This window comes from Arachis ipaensis, chromosome B4 (assembly GCF_059453495.1).
Source record: "Arachis ipaensis isolate K30076 ecotype BB chromosome B4, ASM5945349v1, whole genome shotgun sequence".
In the NCBI taxonomy this organism is placed as follows: domain Eukaryota; kingdom Viridiplantae; phylum Streptophyta; class Magnoliopsida; order Fabales; family Fabaceae; genus Arachis; species Arachis ipaensis.
Window position 1 is genome coordinate 74138238 of NC_142439.1, and position 16571 is coordinate 74154808.

The following is a 16571-nucleotide window of genomic DNA, read 5'->3' on the forward strand; positions in this document are numbered from 1 at the left end:
AGTCCCTCAATTTCAGCCAGAAAATACCTGAAATCACAGAAAAACATACAAACTCATAGTAAAGTCCAGAAATGTGAATTTAACATAAAAACTAATGAAAACATCCCTAAAAGTAACTAGATCCTACTAAAAACATACTAAAAACAATGTCAAAAAGCGTATAAATTATCCGCTCATCACAACACCAAACTTAAATAGTTGCTTGACCCCAAGCAACTGAAAATCAAATAGGATAAAAAGAAGAGAATATACTATAAATTCCAAACTATCAATGAAACATAGCTTCAATCATATGAGCGGGACTTATAGCTTTTTGCCTTTTGAATAGTTTTGGCATCTCACTTTATCCATTGAAGTTTAGAATGATTGGCATCTATAGGAACTTCAGATTTCGAATATTGTTATTGACTCTTCTAGTTCAGTATGATGATTCTTGAACACAGCTTCTTTATGAGTCTTGGCCGTGGCCCTAAGCACTTTGTTTTCCAGTATTACCACCGGATACATAAATGCCACAGACACATAATTGGGTGAACCTTTTCAGATTGTGACTCAGCTTTGCTAAAGTCCCCAATTAGAGGTGTCCAGGGTTCTTAAGCACACTCTTTTTTTGCTTTGGACCTTGACTTTAACCGCTCAGTCTCAAGTTTTCACTTGACACCTACACGCCACAAGCACATGGTTAGGGACAACTTGGTTTAGCCGCTTAGACCAGGATTTTATTCCTTTAGGCCCTCCTATCCACTGATGCTCAAAGCCTTGGGATCCTTTTTATTACCCTTTCTTTTTGGTTTTAAGGGCTATTGGCTTTTTGCTCTTGCCTCTTGGTTTTAAGAGCTTTTGGCTTTTCCTGCTTGCTTTTTCTTTTTTTTTCTTTCTATTTTTTTTCGCCTATATTTTTTTTTTCTGCAAGCTTTGTTCTTTGCTACTTTTTCATGCTTCAAAAATCATTTTTATGATTTTTCAGATTATCAAATAACATGTCTCCTTGTCATCATTCTTTCAAGAGCCAACATATTTAACATTCATGAACAACAACTTCAAAAGACATATGCACTGTTCAAGCATTCATTCAGAAAACAAGAAGCATTGTCACCACATCAATATAATTAAACTAAGTTCAAGGATAAATTCGAAACTCATGTACTTCTTGTTCTTTTGAATTAAAATATTTTTCATTTAAGAGAGGTGATGGATTCATAGGACATTCATATCTTTAAGCCAAAGTTACTAACTACTAATGATCATGTAATGAAGACACAAACATAGATAAGCACATAACATAGAAAACGAAAAACAGAAGAAATAAGAACAAGGAATGAATCCACCTTAGTGATGGTGGCGTTTCCTTCTTGAGGAACCAATGATGTCCTTGAGCTCTTCTATGTCTCTTCCTTGTCTTTGTTGCTCCTCCCTCATTGCTTTTTGATCTTCTCTTATTTCATGAAGCATGATGGAGTGCTCTTGATGTTCCACCCTCAGTTGTCCCATATTGGAACTCAATTCTCCTAGGGAGGTGTTGATTTGCTCCCAATAGTTTTGTGGAGGAAAGTGCATTTGAGACATTTCCGGGATCTCATGGTGATGAGCTTCATACGCCTCTTGAGCTCCATGAATGGGCTCTCTTGCTTGCTCCATATTTTTCTTAGTGATGGGCTTGTCCTCTTTAATGAGGATATCTCCCTCTATGTCAATCCCAGCTGAACTGCATAGGTGGCAAATGAGGTGAGGAAAGGCTAACCTTGCCATAGTGGAAGACTTGTCAGCCACCTTGTAGAGTTCTTGAGGTATAATCTCATGAACTTCCACCTCTTCTCCAATCATGATGCTGTGGATCATGATGGCCCGGTCTATAGTAACTTCAGATCGGTTGCTAGTGGGAATGATTGAGCATTGAATGAACTCCAACCATCCTCTTGCTATAGGCTTGAGGTCCAATCTTCTTAGTTGAACCGGCTTGCCTTTGGAGTCAATCTTCTATTGAGCTCCTTCCACGCATATGTCCATAAGGACTTGGTCCAACCTTTGATTAAAGTTGACCCTTCTAGTGTAGGGGCGTTCATCTCCTTGCATCATGGGCAAGTTAAACGCCAACCTCACATTCTCCGGACTAAAATCTAAGTATTTCCCCCGAACCATTGTAACATAGTTCTTTGGATCCGGGTTCTTACTTTGATCATGGTTCTTGGTGATCCATGCATTAGCATAGAACTCTTGAACCATTAGGATGCCGACTTGTTGGATGGGATTTGTTAGAACTTCCCAACCTCTTCTTTGAATTTCATGTCGGATCTCCGGATACTCATTTCTTTTGAGTTTGAAAGGGACCTCAGGGATCACCTTCTTCTTGGCCACAACATCATAGAAGTGGTCTTGATGGGCTTTGGAGATGAACCTTTCCATCTCCCATGACTCGGATGTGAAAGCTTTTGTCTTCCCTTTCCCCTTTCTAGAGGATTCTCCGGTCTTAGGTACCATCAATGGTAATGGAAAAACAAAAAGCTTATGCTTTTACCACACCAAACTTAGAATTTTGCTCGCCCTCGAGCAAGAGAAGAAAGAATAGATGAAGAAGAAGAAGAAATGGAGGAGAGGGAGAAGGTGATATGGTTCGGCCAAGAAGGGTATAGAGGGGTTGTGTTGTGTGAATTTGAAGAAGAGTGAAGGGCTTTATATAGGGAAGGGAGGGGGAAAGGTTTCGGCCATATGGGTGGGTTTGGGTGGGAAATTGGTTTTGAATTTTGAAGGAAGGTGGGGTTTATGAGGTAGGTTTATGGGGAAGAGTGGATGGATGTGAGTGGTGAAGAGGTGATGGGGAAGAGAGTTTGAGGTGATTGGTGAAGGGTTTTTTGGGAAGAGTGTTTATGGGGTTGTGTGAAAGAAAGTGGTGAGAAGAAGTGAGTGGAGGTAGGTAGGGATCCTGTGGGGTCCACAGATACTGAGTGGATCTTGTGGGGTCCACAGATCCTGAGTGGATCCTGTGGGGTCCACAGATCCTGAGGTGTTCAAGGATTTACATCCCTGCACCTATTAGGCATGTAAAAATGCCTTTGCACCCAACTCTGGGCGCTCAGCGCCAAGCTGCTGGCCATTTTGGGTGTTCAGCACCCATTTGTGTGCCATTCCTAGCGTTGAACGCCAGAACCATGCCTGTTCTGGCGTTCAGCGCCCAGAAGCTGCCCATTTTGGGCGTTCAGTGCCAGAACCATGCTCTGTTCTGGCGCTGAACGCCAGACAGATGCTCCTCCAGGGTGTGATTTTTCTTCTGCTATTTTTGATTCCGTTTTCAATTTTTATATTTATTTTGTGACTCCACATGATCATGAACCTACAAAGACATATAACTAAAAAATATAGTTAAATAATTAAAAATTGGGTTGCCTCCCAACAAGCGCTTCTTTAATGTCAATAGCTTGACAGTGGGCTCTCATGGAGCCTCACAGATGTGCAGAGCATTGTTGAAACTCTCCAACACCAAACATAGAGTTTGGATATGGGAGTTCAACACCAAACTTAGAGTTTGGTTGTGGCCTCCCAACACTAAACTTAGAGTTTGATTGTGGGGGCTCTGGTTGACTCTGCTTTGAGAGAAGCTTTTCATGCTTCCTCTCCAGGGTTGCAGAGGGAGATCCTTGAGTTTTAAACACAAGGGAGTCCTCGTTCCATTGAAGGACTATTTCTCCTCTGTCAACATCAATCACAGCTCTTGCTGTGGCCAGGAAAGGTCTTCCTAGGATGATGGATTCATCCTCTTCCTTTCCAGTATCCAGGACTATGAAATCAGTAGGGATGTAAAGGCCTTCAACCTTTACTAACACGTCCTCTACTTGTCCATAAGCCTATTTTCTTGAACTGTCTGCCATCTCTAATGAGATTTTAGCAGCTTGCACCCCATAGATTCTCAGTTTCTCTATTACAGAGAGGGGCATGAGGTTTATTCCTGAACCAAGGTCACATAAAGCCTTAAAGATCATGGTGCCTATGGTACAGGGTATTATGAACTTTCCAGGATCCTGTCTCTTCTGAGGCAAAGTCAGTTGATCCAGATCACTTAGTTCATTGATGAACAAGGGAGGTTCAACTTCCCAAGTATCAATGCCAAATAATTTGGCATTCAGCTTCATGATTGCACCAAGAAACTTGGCAGTTTGCTCTTCAGTAACATCCTCATTCTCTTCAGAAGAGGAATACTCGTCAGAGCTCATGAAGGGCATAAGGAGGTTCAATAGAATCTCTATGGTCTCTAGATGAGCCTCAGAGTCCTTTGGTTCCTCAGAGGGAAGCTCCTTATTGATCACTGGACGTCCCAGGAGGTCTTGCTCCTTGGGATTTGCGTCTTCCTCTCCCTCTTTGGGTTCGGCCATGGTGCTTATGTCAATGACCTTGCACTCTCCTTTTGGATTCTCTTCTGTATTGCTTGCGAGAGTACTAGGAGGGATTTCAGTGATCTTTTTACTCAGCTGGCCCACTTGTGCTTCCAGATTTCTAATGGAAGACCTTGTTTCATTCATAAAACTTACAGTGGCCTTAGATAGATCAGAGACTAAATTTGCTAAATTAGAAGTATTTTGTTCAAAGTTCTCTGTCTGTTGCTGAGTGGATGATGGAAAAGGCTTGCTATTGCTAAACCTGTTTCTTCCACCATTATTAAAGCCTTGTTGAGGCTTTTGATCCTTCCATGAGAAATTTGGATGATTTCTCCATGATGAGTTATAGGTGTTTCCATAAGGTTCACCTAAGTAATTTACCTCTGCTATTGCAGGGTTCTCAGGATCATAAGCTTCTTCTGCATAAGAAGCCTCTTGAGTACTGTTGGATGCAGCTTGCATTCCATGCAGACTCTGAGAGATCATATTGACTTGCTGAGTCAATATTTTATTCTGAGCCAATATGGCATTCAGAGTATCAACTTCAAGAACTCCCTTCTTCATAGGCGTCCCATTACTCACAGGATTCCTTTCAGAAGTGTACATGAACTGGTTATTAGCAACCATGTCAATGAGTTCTTGAGCTTCTGCAGGCGTTTTCTTTAGGTGAATGGATCCACCTGCAGAAGTGTCCAGTGACATCTTTGATAGCTCAGATAAACCATCATAGAATATATCCAGGATGGTCCATTCTGAAAGCATGTCAGAAGGACACTTTTTGGTCAACTGTTTGTATCTTTCCCAAGCTTCATAGAGGGATTCACCTTCTTTTTGTCTGAAGGTTTGAACATCAGCTCTAAGCTTGCTCAGCTTTTGAGGAGGAAAGTACTTGGCTAAGAAAGTTGTGACCAGCTTATCCCAAGAGTTCAGGCTATCTTTAGGTTGAGAGCCCAACCAGATTCTAGCTCTGTCTCTTACAGCAAAAGGGAAAAGCATGAGCCTGTAGACTTCAGGATCTACTCCATTAGTCTTAACAGTATCACATATCTGCAAGAATTCAGTTAAGAACTGAAAAGGATCTTCAGATGGAAGTCCATGAAACTTGCAGTTCTGCTGCATCAGAGAAACTAATTAAGGTTTCAGCTCAAAGTTGTTTGCTCCAATGGCAGGAATGGAGATGCTTCTTCCATGTAAATTGGAATTAGGTGCAGTAAAGTCACCAAGCATCTTCCTTACATTATTATTATTTTCGGCTGCCATCTCCTCTTCCTGTTCGAAAATTTCTGAAAGGTTATCTCTGGATTGTTGTATTTTAGCTTCTCTTAATTTTTTCTTCAGAGTCCTTTCAGGTTCTGGATCTGCTTTAACAAGAATATTCTTGTCCTTGCTCCTGCTCATATGACAAAAAAGAAGGCACAGAAAAAATAGTAATATTAATATGGATCCTTTATACCACAGTATAGGGATCCTTGTGTTAGTAGAAGAAAAAAAGGGAAGAAAATCTGAACTCAGAGAGAAAGGGGGTTCGGATTTTTGGAGAGTTGAAGGAAAGATGTTAGTATATCAATAAACAAATAGAATAAGATGAGAGGGGGAAGTGAATTTTCGAAAATAATTTTTGAAAAAGAGTTAGTGATTTTCGAAAATAGTTTTTGAAAAAGGTTAGTATTTTTTTTGAAAAATTTTTAAAATCAAAAATAAAAATAATTAGTTAATAAAAAAGAAATTTTTGAAAAAGAGGGAAGATATTTTCGAAAATTAGAGAGAGAGAGAGTTAGTTAGGTAGTTTTGAAAAATTTAAGAAACAAACAAAAAGTTAGTTAGTTAGTTGAAACAAATTTAAAAAGATAAGAAGTTGGGAAGTTAGAGAAGATATTTTGAAATCAAATTTTGAAAAAGATAAGATAAGAAGATATTTTTGAAAAGATATGATAGAAATTTGTTTTTGAAAAAGATTTGAATTTTTAAAATCACAATTAATGACTTGATTCACAAGAAATCACAAGATATGATTCTAGAACTTAAAGTTTGGATCTTTCTTAACAAGCAAGTAACAAACTTGAAATTTTTGAATCAAGACATTAGTTGCTATTGTTATTTTCGAAAATTTGGTATAAAAATAAGAAAAAGATTTTTGAAAAATATTTTTAGAATTTTCGAAAATAACTAAGAAATTTGAAAAAGATTTGATTTTTGAAAAAGATTTTGAAAAAGATAAGATTTTTAAATTGAAAATTTGATTTGACTCATAAAAATAACTAGATTTTAAAAATTTTTGAAAAAGTCAAATCTAATTTTCGAAATTATGAGAGAAAAAAGGGAAAGATATATATTTTTTTTTTGAATTTTTATGATGAGAGAGAAAAACAAGAAAAATGATGCAATGCATGAAAGTTATGGATCAAAACTATGAATGTATGCAAGAATGCTATGAATGTCAAGATGAACACCAAGAACACCGTGAATATCATGATGAACATCAAGAACATATTTTTTGAAAAATTTTTTAATGCAAAGAAAACACGCAAGACACCAAACTTAGAAATCTTTCATGTTTAGACTCTAATAAACGAAAAATGCACATGTAAAACAAGAAAAGACACAAAACAAGAAAACATCAAGATCAAACAAGAAGACTGACCAAGAACAACTTGAAGATCATGAAGAACACTATGAATGCATGATTTTTCGAAAAATGCAAGATGAATATGCAATTGACACCAAACTTATAACATGACACATGACTCAAATAAGAAACACAAAAATATTTTTGGTTTTTATGATTTTCGAATTTTTTTTTCGAATTTTTATTTTATATTTTTCGAAAATCATTTTGAAAAAAAGAAAAATAAGGATTCAAAATTTTTAATATGAATCCCAGGAATCTTATGCTCTAAAGCTCCAATCAAAGGGTCAGGCATGGCTTAATAGCCAACCAAGCTTTAGTATGTAACTCAGACATGACAAGCCTAACATGCCCTACAGTCGTATTGGACATGGCTTTACAGCCAGCCATGCTTCATGAAACACTAGAATTCATTCTTAAAAATTTTGAAGCCATAGAATAATTTTATTTTTTTGAAAACATTTTTAAAATTTTTTTTTTCGAAAACAGAAGAAAAATTTTTGAAAGATTTTTGGAAAATTTTTGAAAATAAAACAAAGAGAAAATTACCTAATCTGAGCAACAAGATGAACCGTCAGTTGTCCATACTCGAACAATCCCCGGCAACGGCGCCAAAAACTTGGTACGCGGAATCGTGATTACACTTTAATTATGTAAAATTCATCGCTCTTTCTTTCCCTGGTAATGGCGCCAAAAACATGATGCCAAGACCATGGTTCACAACTCCGTGTAACTAACCAGCAAATGCACTGGGTCGTCCAAGTAATACCTTACGTGAGTAAGGGTCAAATCCCACGGAGATTGTTGGTATAAAGCAAGCTATGGTCACCTTGCAAATCTCAGTCAGGTAGGGTTAAATGTGATTGGATTAGATAATTAAAAGATAAATAATAAAGGATAGAGGTACTTATGTAAATCATTGGTGAGAATTTCAGATAAGTGAATGGAGATGCTTTTCGTTCCTCTGAACCTCTGCTTTCCTACTATCTTCATCCAGTCAGTCTTACTCCTTTCCATGGCTGGCTTTATGTGATACATCACCACTGTCAATGGCTACTTTCGGTCATCTCTCAGGAAAATGATCCAATGCTCTGTCACGGCACGGCTAATCGTCTGGAGGCATCACCCTTGTCAATGGCTTCATCTTATCCTCTCAGTGAAAATGGTCAACGCACCCTGTCACGGCACGGCTATTCATCTGTCAGTTCTCGATCATGCTGGAATAGGATTTACTATCCTTTTGCGTCTGTCACTAACGCCCCGCAATCGCGAGTTTGGAGCTCGTCACAGTCATTCATTCATTGAATCCTACTCGGAATACCACAGACAAGGTTTAGACTTTCCGGATTCTCTTGAATGCCGCCATCATTCTAGCTTACGCCACGAAGATTCTTGTTAGGAGATCTAAGAGATACTCATTCAGTCGAAGGTAGAACGGGAGTGGTTGTCAGGCACGCGTTCATAGGGAATGATGATGATTGTCACGTTCATCACATTCAGATTGAAGTACGAATGAATATCTTAGAAGCGAAATAAGATGAATTGAATAGAAAACAGTAGTACTTTGCATTAATCTTTGAGGAACAGCAGAGCTCCACACCTTAATCTATGGAGTGTAGAAAGTCTACCATATGAAAATACATAAGTGAATGTCCAGGCATGGCCGAGATGGCCAGCCCCTCTGATCTAAGAACCAGGCGTCCAAAGATGTCTAATACAATAGTAAAAGGTCCTATTTATAATAAACTAGTCACTAGGGTTTACAGAAGTAAGTAATTGATGCATAAATCCACTTCCGGGCCCCATTTGGTGTGTGCTTGGGCTGAGCTTGAGTGTTGCACATGTAGAGGTCCTTCTTGGAGTTGAACGCCAGTTTTTGTGCCAGCTTGGGCGTTCAACTCTGGTTTTGGATCCTTTTCTGGCGCTGGACGCCAGATTTGGGCAGAGAGCTGGCGTTGAACGCCAGTTTGCGTCTTTTAAACTTGGCCAAAGCATGGACTATTATACATTTCTGGAAAGCCCTGGATGTCTAATTTCCAACATAATTGAAAGCGCGCCAATCCGAGTTCTGCAGCTCCAGAAAATCCACTTTGAGTGCAGGGAGGTCAGAATCCAACAGCATCAGCAGTCCTTCTTCAATCTCTGAATCTGATTTCTGCTCAAGTCCCTCAATTTTAGCCAAAAAATACCTGAAATCACAGAAAAATACACAAACTCATAGTAAAGTCTAGAAATGTGAATTTAACATAAAAACTAATGAAAACATCCCTAAAAGTAACTAGATCCTACTAAAAACATACTAAAAACAATGTCAAAAAGCGTATAAATTATCCGCTCATCATCTACTAACACTTCTCTTCATCTCATATCTCTGTTATCCTCACCCTTGTGTTTGGATTCTCCTTCCTTCTCTTTCCTTACATTACATTCTTTTCTTCTTCTACTCACACAAAGGAATCTCTATACTGTGACATAGAGGATTCCATATTTTCTTTGTTATTCCCTTCTTTGTCATATGAGCAGGAGCAAGGACAAGGGATTCCATATTTTCTTTGTTATTCCCTTCTTTGTCATATGAGCAGGAGCAAGGACAAGAACATTCTTGTTGAAGCAGATCCTGAACCTGAAAGGACTCTGAAAAGGAAACTAAAAGAAGCTAAAATACAACAATCCAGAGACAATCTTATAGGAATTTTCGAACAGGAAGTGGAGATGGCAGCCGAATATAATAATAATGCAAAGAGGATGCTTGGTGACTTTACTGCACCTAATTCCAATTTACATGGAAGAAGCATCCCCATCCCTACCATTGGAGCAAATAATTTTGAGCTTAAGCCTCAATTAGTTTCTCTGATGCAACAAAACTGCAAGTTTCATGGACTTCCATCTGAAGATCCTTTTCAGTTCTTAACTGAATTCTTGTAGATATGTGATACTGTTAAGACTAATGGAGTAGATCCTGAAGTCTACAGGCTCATGCTTTTCCCTTTTGCTGTGAGAGACAGAGATAGAATATGGTTAGATTCTCAACCTAAAGATAGCCTGAACTCTTGGGATAAGCTGGTCATAGCTTTCTTAGCCAAGTTCTTCCCTCCTCAAAAGCTTAGTAAGCTTAGAGTAGATGTTCAAACCTTCAGACAGAAGGAAGGTGAATCCCTCTATGAAGCTTGGGAGAGATACAAGCAACTGACCAAAAAGTGTCCCTCTGACATGCTTTCAGAATGGGCCATCCTGGATATATTCTATGATGGTCTGTCTGAGTTATCAAAGATGTCACTGGATACTTCTGCAGGTAGATCCATTCACCTAAAGAAAACGCCTGCAGAAGCTCAAGAAATCATTGACATGGTTACTAACAACCAGTTTATGTACACTTCTGAGAGGAATCCTGTGAGTAATGGGACGCCTCAGAAGAAGGGAGTTCTTGAAATTGATACACTGAATGCCATATTGGCTCAGAATAAAATATTGACTCAGCAAGTCAATATGATTTCACAAAGTCTGAATGGAATGCAAGCTGCATACAACAGTACTCAAGAGGCATCTTCTGAAGAAGAAACTTATGATCTTGAGAACCCTGCAATAGCAGAGGTAAATTATATGGGTGAACCTTATGGAAACACCTATAACCCCTCATGGAGAAATCACCCAAATTTCTCATGGAAGGATCAACAAAAGCCTCAACAAGGCTTTAATAATGGTGGAAGAAACAGGTTTAGCAATAGCAAGCCTTTTCCATCATCCACTCAGCAACAGATAGAGAACTCTGAATAAAATACCTCTAATTTAGCAAACCTAGTCCTTGATCTATCTAAGGCCACTCTGAGTTTCATGAATGAAACAAGGTCCTCCATTAGAAATTTGGAGGCACAAGTGGGTCAGCTGAGTAAGAAGATCACTGAAACTCCTCCTAGTGCTTTCCCAAGCAATACAGAAGAAAATCCAAAAGGAGAGTGCAAGGCCATTGATATAACCATCATGGCCGAATCCAAGGAGGAAGGGGAAGACGTGAATCCCAAGGAGGAAGACCTCCTGGGACATCCAGTGATCAATAAAGAGTTTCCCTCTGAGGAGCCAAAGGAATCTGAGACTCATCTAGACACCATAGAGATTCTATTGAACCTCCTTATGCCATTCATGAGCTCTGATGAGTATTCCTCTTCTGAAGAGAATGAGGATGTTACTGAAGAGCAAGTTGCCAAGTTCCTTGGTGCAATCATGAAGCTGAATGCCAATTTATTTGGTAATGAGACTTGGGGAGATAAACCTCCCCTGTTCACCAATGAACTAAATGCATTGGATCAACTGAGATTGCCTCAGAAGAAACAGGATCCTGGAAAGTTCCTAATACCTTGTACCATAGGCACCATAACCTTTGAGAAGGCTCTATGTGACCTTGGGTCAGGAATAAACCTCATGCCACTCTCTGTAATGGAGAAACTGGGAATCTTTGAGGTGCAAGCTGCTAGAATCTCATTAGAGATGGCAGACAGTTCCAGAAAACAGGCTTATGGACAAGTAGAGGACATATTAGTAAAGGTTGAAGGCCTTTACATCCCTGCTGATTTCATAATCCTGGATACTGGGAAGGATGAGGATGAATTCATTATTCTTGGAAGACCCTTCCTAGCCACAGCAAGAGCTGTGATTGATGTAGACAGAGGTGAACTAGTCCTTCAATTAAATGAGGATTCCCTTGTGTTTAAAACTCAAGGTCATCCTTCTGTAAACATGGAAAAGAGGCACAGTAAGTTTCTCTCAGTACAGAGTCAACTAAAGCCCTCACAGTCAAACTCTAAGTTTGGTGTTGGGAGGCCTCAGCCAAACTCTAGGTTTGGTGTTGAACTCCCATATCCAAACTCTAAGTTTGGTGTTGGGAGTCTATAAAATTGACCTGATCACCTGTGTGGAGCCATGAGAGCCCACTGTCAAGCTATTGACATTAAAGAAGCGCTTGTTGGGAGGCAACCCAATTTTTATTTATCTAATTTTATTGTTATTTCATGTTTTATTAGGTTCATGATCATGTGGAGTCACAAAATAAATCAAAAAATTAAAAACAGAATCAAAAACAGCAGAAGAAAAATCACACCCTAGAGGAAGGGCTTACTGGCGTTTAAACGCCAGTAAGGAGCATCTGGCTGGCGTTCAACGCCAGAACAGAGCATGGAGCTGGCGTTGAACGCCCAAAACAAGCAGCATCCTGGCGTTCAGACGCCAGGAATGCACACTGAGGAAAGCTAGCGCTGAACGCCAGAAACAAGCATAGAACTGGCGTTCAACGCCAGAAACATGCTGCATCTGGGCGCTGAACGCCCAGAACAAGCACCAATTCGGCGTTTAAACGCCAGAATTGCATGCAAAGGCATTTTACATGTCTAATTGATGCAGGGATGTAAATCCTTGACACCTCAGGATCTGTGAACCCCACAGGATCATTTCAGCATCTGTGGACCCCACAGGATCCCCACATACCTCCACTCATATTCTTCCCTCTTCTCAATGTTCATCCTCTCTTCCCAATAAACACCCTTCCCCAAAACCCTTCACCAATCACCTCAATCTCTTTTCCCTATTACCTATTCACCACTCAGATCCACCCACTCTTCCCCATAAACCTATTTCATACACTCCACCTACCTTCAAAATTCAAAATCACTTTTCCACCCAAACCAACCCTAAATGGCCGAACCTAACCCCTCTCCCTTCACTATATAAACCCCTCCATTCTTCTTCATTTTCACACAACACAACCCTCTCTTCCTCTTCTTGCCCGAAACACAAACCTCTCTCCCTCTCCTCCATTTCTTCTTCTTCTTCATCTCTTCTTTCTTCTCTTGCTCGAGGGCGAGCAATATTCTAAGTTTAGTGTGGTAAAAGCATAAAGTTTTTTGTTTTTCCAATACCATTGATGGCACCAAAGACCGGAGAATCCTCTAGAAAAGGGAAAGGGAAGACAAATGCTTCCACCTCCGAGTCATGGGAGATGGAAAGATTCATCTCCAAAGCCCATCAAGACCACTTCTATGATGTTGTGGCCAAGAAGAAGGTGATCCCCGAGGTCCCTTTCAAACTCAAGAAAAATGAGTACCCGGAGATCCGACATGAGATCCATAGAAGAGGTTGGGAAGTTCGAACAAACCCCATCCAACAAGTCAGAATTCTAATGGTTCAAGAGTTATATGCTAATGCATGGATCACTAGGAACCATGATCAAAGTAAGAACCCGAACCCAAAGAATTATCTCACCATGGTTTGGGGGAATTACTTAGATTTTAGTCCAGAAAATGTGAGGTTGGTGTTCAACTTGCCAACAATGGAAGAGAACGTACGCCCCTACACAAGGAGAGTCAACTTTGATCAAAGGTTGGACCAAGTCCTCATGGACATATGTGTGGAAGGAGCTCAATGGAAGATTGACTCAAAAGGCAAACCGGTTCAACTGAGAAGACTGGACCTTAAGCCTGTAGCTAGAGGATGGTTGGAGTTCATTCAACGCTCAATCATTCCCACTAGCAACCGGTCTGAAGTTACTATAGAGCGGGCCATCATGATCCATAGCATCATGATTGGAGAAGAGGTGGAGGTTCATGAGATTATACCTCAAGAACTCTACAAGGTGGCTGACAAGTCCTCCACTATGGCAAGGTTAGCTTTTCCCCACCTCATTTGCCATCTATGCAACTCAACTGGGATTGACATAGAGGGAGATATCCTCATTGATGAGGACAAGCCCATCACTAAGAAAAGGATGGAGCAAACAAGAGAGCCTATTCATGGATCTCAAGAGATGCATGAAGAAACTCAAATCCCTGAGATGCCTCAAGGGATGCCCTTTCCTCCACAGAATTTTTGGGAGCAAATCAACACCTCCCTAGGAGAACTGAGTTCCAACATGGGACAACTAAGGGTGGAACATCAAGAGCACTCAATCATCCTCCATGAAATTAGAGAAGATCAAAGAGCTATGAGGGAGGAGCAACAAAGACAAGGAAGAGACATAGAAGAGCTCAAGGACATCATTGGTTCCTCAAGAAGGAAACGCCACCATTACTAAGGTGGACTCATTCCTTGTTCTCAAATTTTCTATTTTTCGTTTTCTTTATGTTAAATGCTTATCTATGTTTGTGTCTTTATTACATGATCATTAGTGTCTAAGTGTCTATGCCTTAAAGTAGTGAATATGAATCCATCACCTCTCTTAAATGAAAAAATGTTTTTAATTCAAAAGAACAAGAAGTACATGGTTTCGAATTCATCCTTGAACTTAGTTTAATTATATTGATGTGGAGACAATACTTTTTGTTTTCGGAATGATTTCTTGAACAATGCATATGTCTTTTGAAGTTGTTGTTTATGAATGATAAATATGTTGGCTCTTGAAAGAATGATGGCAAGGAGACATGTTATTTGATAATCTGAAAAATCATAAAAATGATTTTTGAAGCAAGAAAAAGCAGTGAATACAAAGCTTGCAGAAAAAAAAAGATGGCGAAAAAAATAAAAAAAGAAAAAGCAAGCAGAAAAAGCCAAAAGCTCTTAAAACCAAAAGGCAAGAGCAAAAAGCCAATAACCCTTAAAACCAAAAGGCAAGGGTAAATAAAAAGGATCCGAAGGCTTTGAGCATCAGTGGATAGGAGGTCCTAAAGGAATAAAATCTTGGCCTAAGCGGCTAAACCAAGCTGTCCCTAACCATGTGCTTGTGGCGTGAAGGTGTCAAGTAAAAACTTGAGACTGAGCAGTTAAAGTCAAGGTCCAAAGCAAAAACAGAGTGTGCTTAAGAACCCTAGACACCTCTAATTGGGGACTTTAGCAAAGCTGAGTCACAATCTGAAAAGGTTCACCCAATTATGTGTCTGTGGCGTTTATGTATCCGGTGGTAATACTGGAAAACAAAGTGCTTAGGGCCACGGCCAAGACTCATAAAGTAGCTGTGTTCAAGAATCAACATACTAAACTTGGAGAATCAATAACACTATCTGAACTCTGAGTTCCTATAGATGCCAATCATTCTGAACTTCAATGGATAAAGTGAGATGCCAAAACTATTCAAGAGGCAAAAAGCTACAAGTCCCGCTCATCTGATTGGAGCTATGTTTCATTGATATTTTGGAATTTATAGTATATTCTCTTCTTTTTATCCTATTTGATTTTCAGTTGCTTGGGGACAAGTAACAATTTACGTTTGGTGTTGTGATGAGCGAATAATTTATACGCTTTTTGGCATTATTTTTAGTATGTTTTTAGTAGGATCTAGTTACTTTTAGGGATATTTTTATTAGTTTTTATGTTAAATTCACATTTCTGGACTTTACTATGAGTTTGTGTGTTTTTCTGTGATTTCAAGTATTTTCTGGCTGAAATTGAGGGACTTGAGCAAAAATCAGATTCAGAGGTTGAAGAAGGACTGCTGATGCTGTTGGATTCTGACCTCCCTGCACTCAAAGTGGATTTTCTGGAGCTACGGAATTCAAAATGGCGCGCTTCCAATTGCGTTAGAAAGTAGACATCCAGGGCTTTCCATCAATATATAATAGTTTATACTTTGGCCGCGTTTAGACGACGCAAAAGGGCGTTGAATGCCAGTTCTATGCTGCAGTCTGGAGTTAAACGCCAGAAACACGTCACGAACCAGAGTTGAACGCCAGAAACACGTTACAAACTGGCGTTCAACTCCAAGAATTACCTCTCCACGTGTAAACTTCAAGATCAGCCCAAGCACACACCAAGTGGGCCCCGGAAGTGGATTTATGCATCCATTACTTACTTCTGTAAACCCTAGTAACTAGTTTAGTATAAATAGGACTTTTTACTATTGTATTAGACATCTTGGGACGTCTAGTTCTTAGATCATGGGGGCTGGCCATTCAGCCATGCCTGAACTTTTCACTTATGTATTTTTCAACGGTAGAGTTTCTGCACTCCATAGATTAAGGTGTGGAGCTCTGCTGTTCCTCATGATTTAATGCAAAGTACTACTGTTTTATATTCAATTCAACTTATTCCGCTTCTAAGATATCCATTCGCACCCAAGAACATGATGAATGTGATGATTATGTGACGCTCATCATCATTCTCACTTATGAACGCATGCCTGACAAACACTTCCGTTCTACATGCAAACAAGCTAGAATGAATATCTCTTAGATATCTAATATAGGGGACCGAGTCCGAGTTATTAGTATCTTCGTGGTATAAGTTAGAACCCATGGATGGCCAGTCCTGAGATCTGAAAAGTCTAAACCTTGTCTGTGGTATTTCGAGTAGGATCTGGGAAGGGATGGCTGTGACGAACTTCAAACTCGCGAGTGCTGGGCGTAGTGACAGACGCAAAAGGAGGGTGAACCCTATTCCAGCATGATCGAGAACCTCCAGATGATTAGCCATGCCGTGACAGAGCATTTGGACCATTTTCACAGAGAAGATGGGATGTAGCCATTGACAACGGTGATGCCCTTACAGAAAGCTTGCCATGGAGAGGAGTAAAACTGATTGGATGAAGACAGCGGGAAAGCAGAGATTCAGAGGAACGAAAGCATCTCTATACGCTTATCTGAAATTCTCACCAATGATTTACA

At 39.7% G+C, this 16571-nt stretch overlaps 2 non-coding genes across 2 annotated transcripts; one reads left to right on the plus strand and one right to left on the minus strand.

The window, feature by feature from the left end:
- The first annotated feature begins 5123 nt into the window (after positions 1–5123).
- Positions 5124–5231, plus strand: LOC148567943 (small nucleolar RNA R71). Its single transcript, XR_015882128.1, has one exon. It is a non-coding gene; the product is annotated as a small nucleolar RNA R71 (small nucleolar RNA).
- Positions 5232–10101: 4870 nt separating this feature from the next.
- On the minus strand, positions 10102–10209 carry LOC148567944 (small nucleolar RNA R71). Its single transcript, XR_015882014.1, has one exon. It is a non-coding gene; the product is annotated as a small nucleolar RNA R71 (small nucleolar RNA).
- Between the last annotated feature and the right edge of the window lie 6362 nt (positions 10210–16571).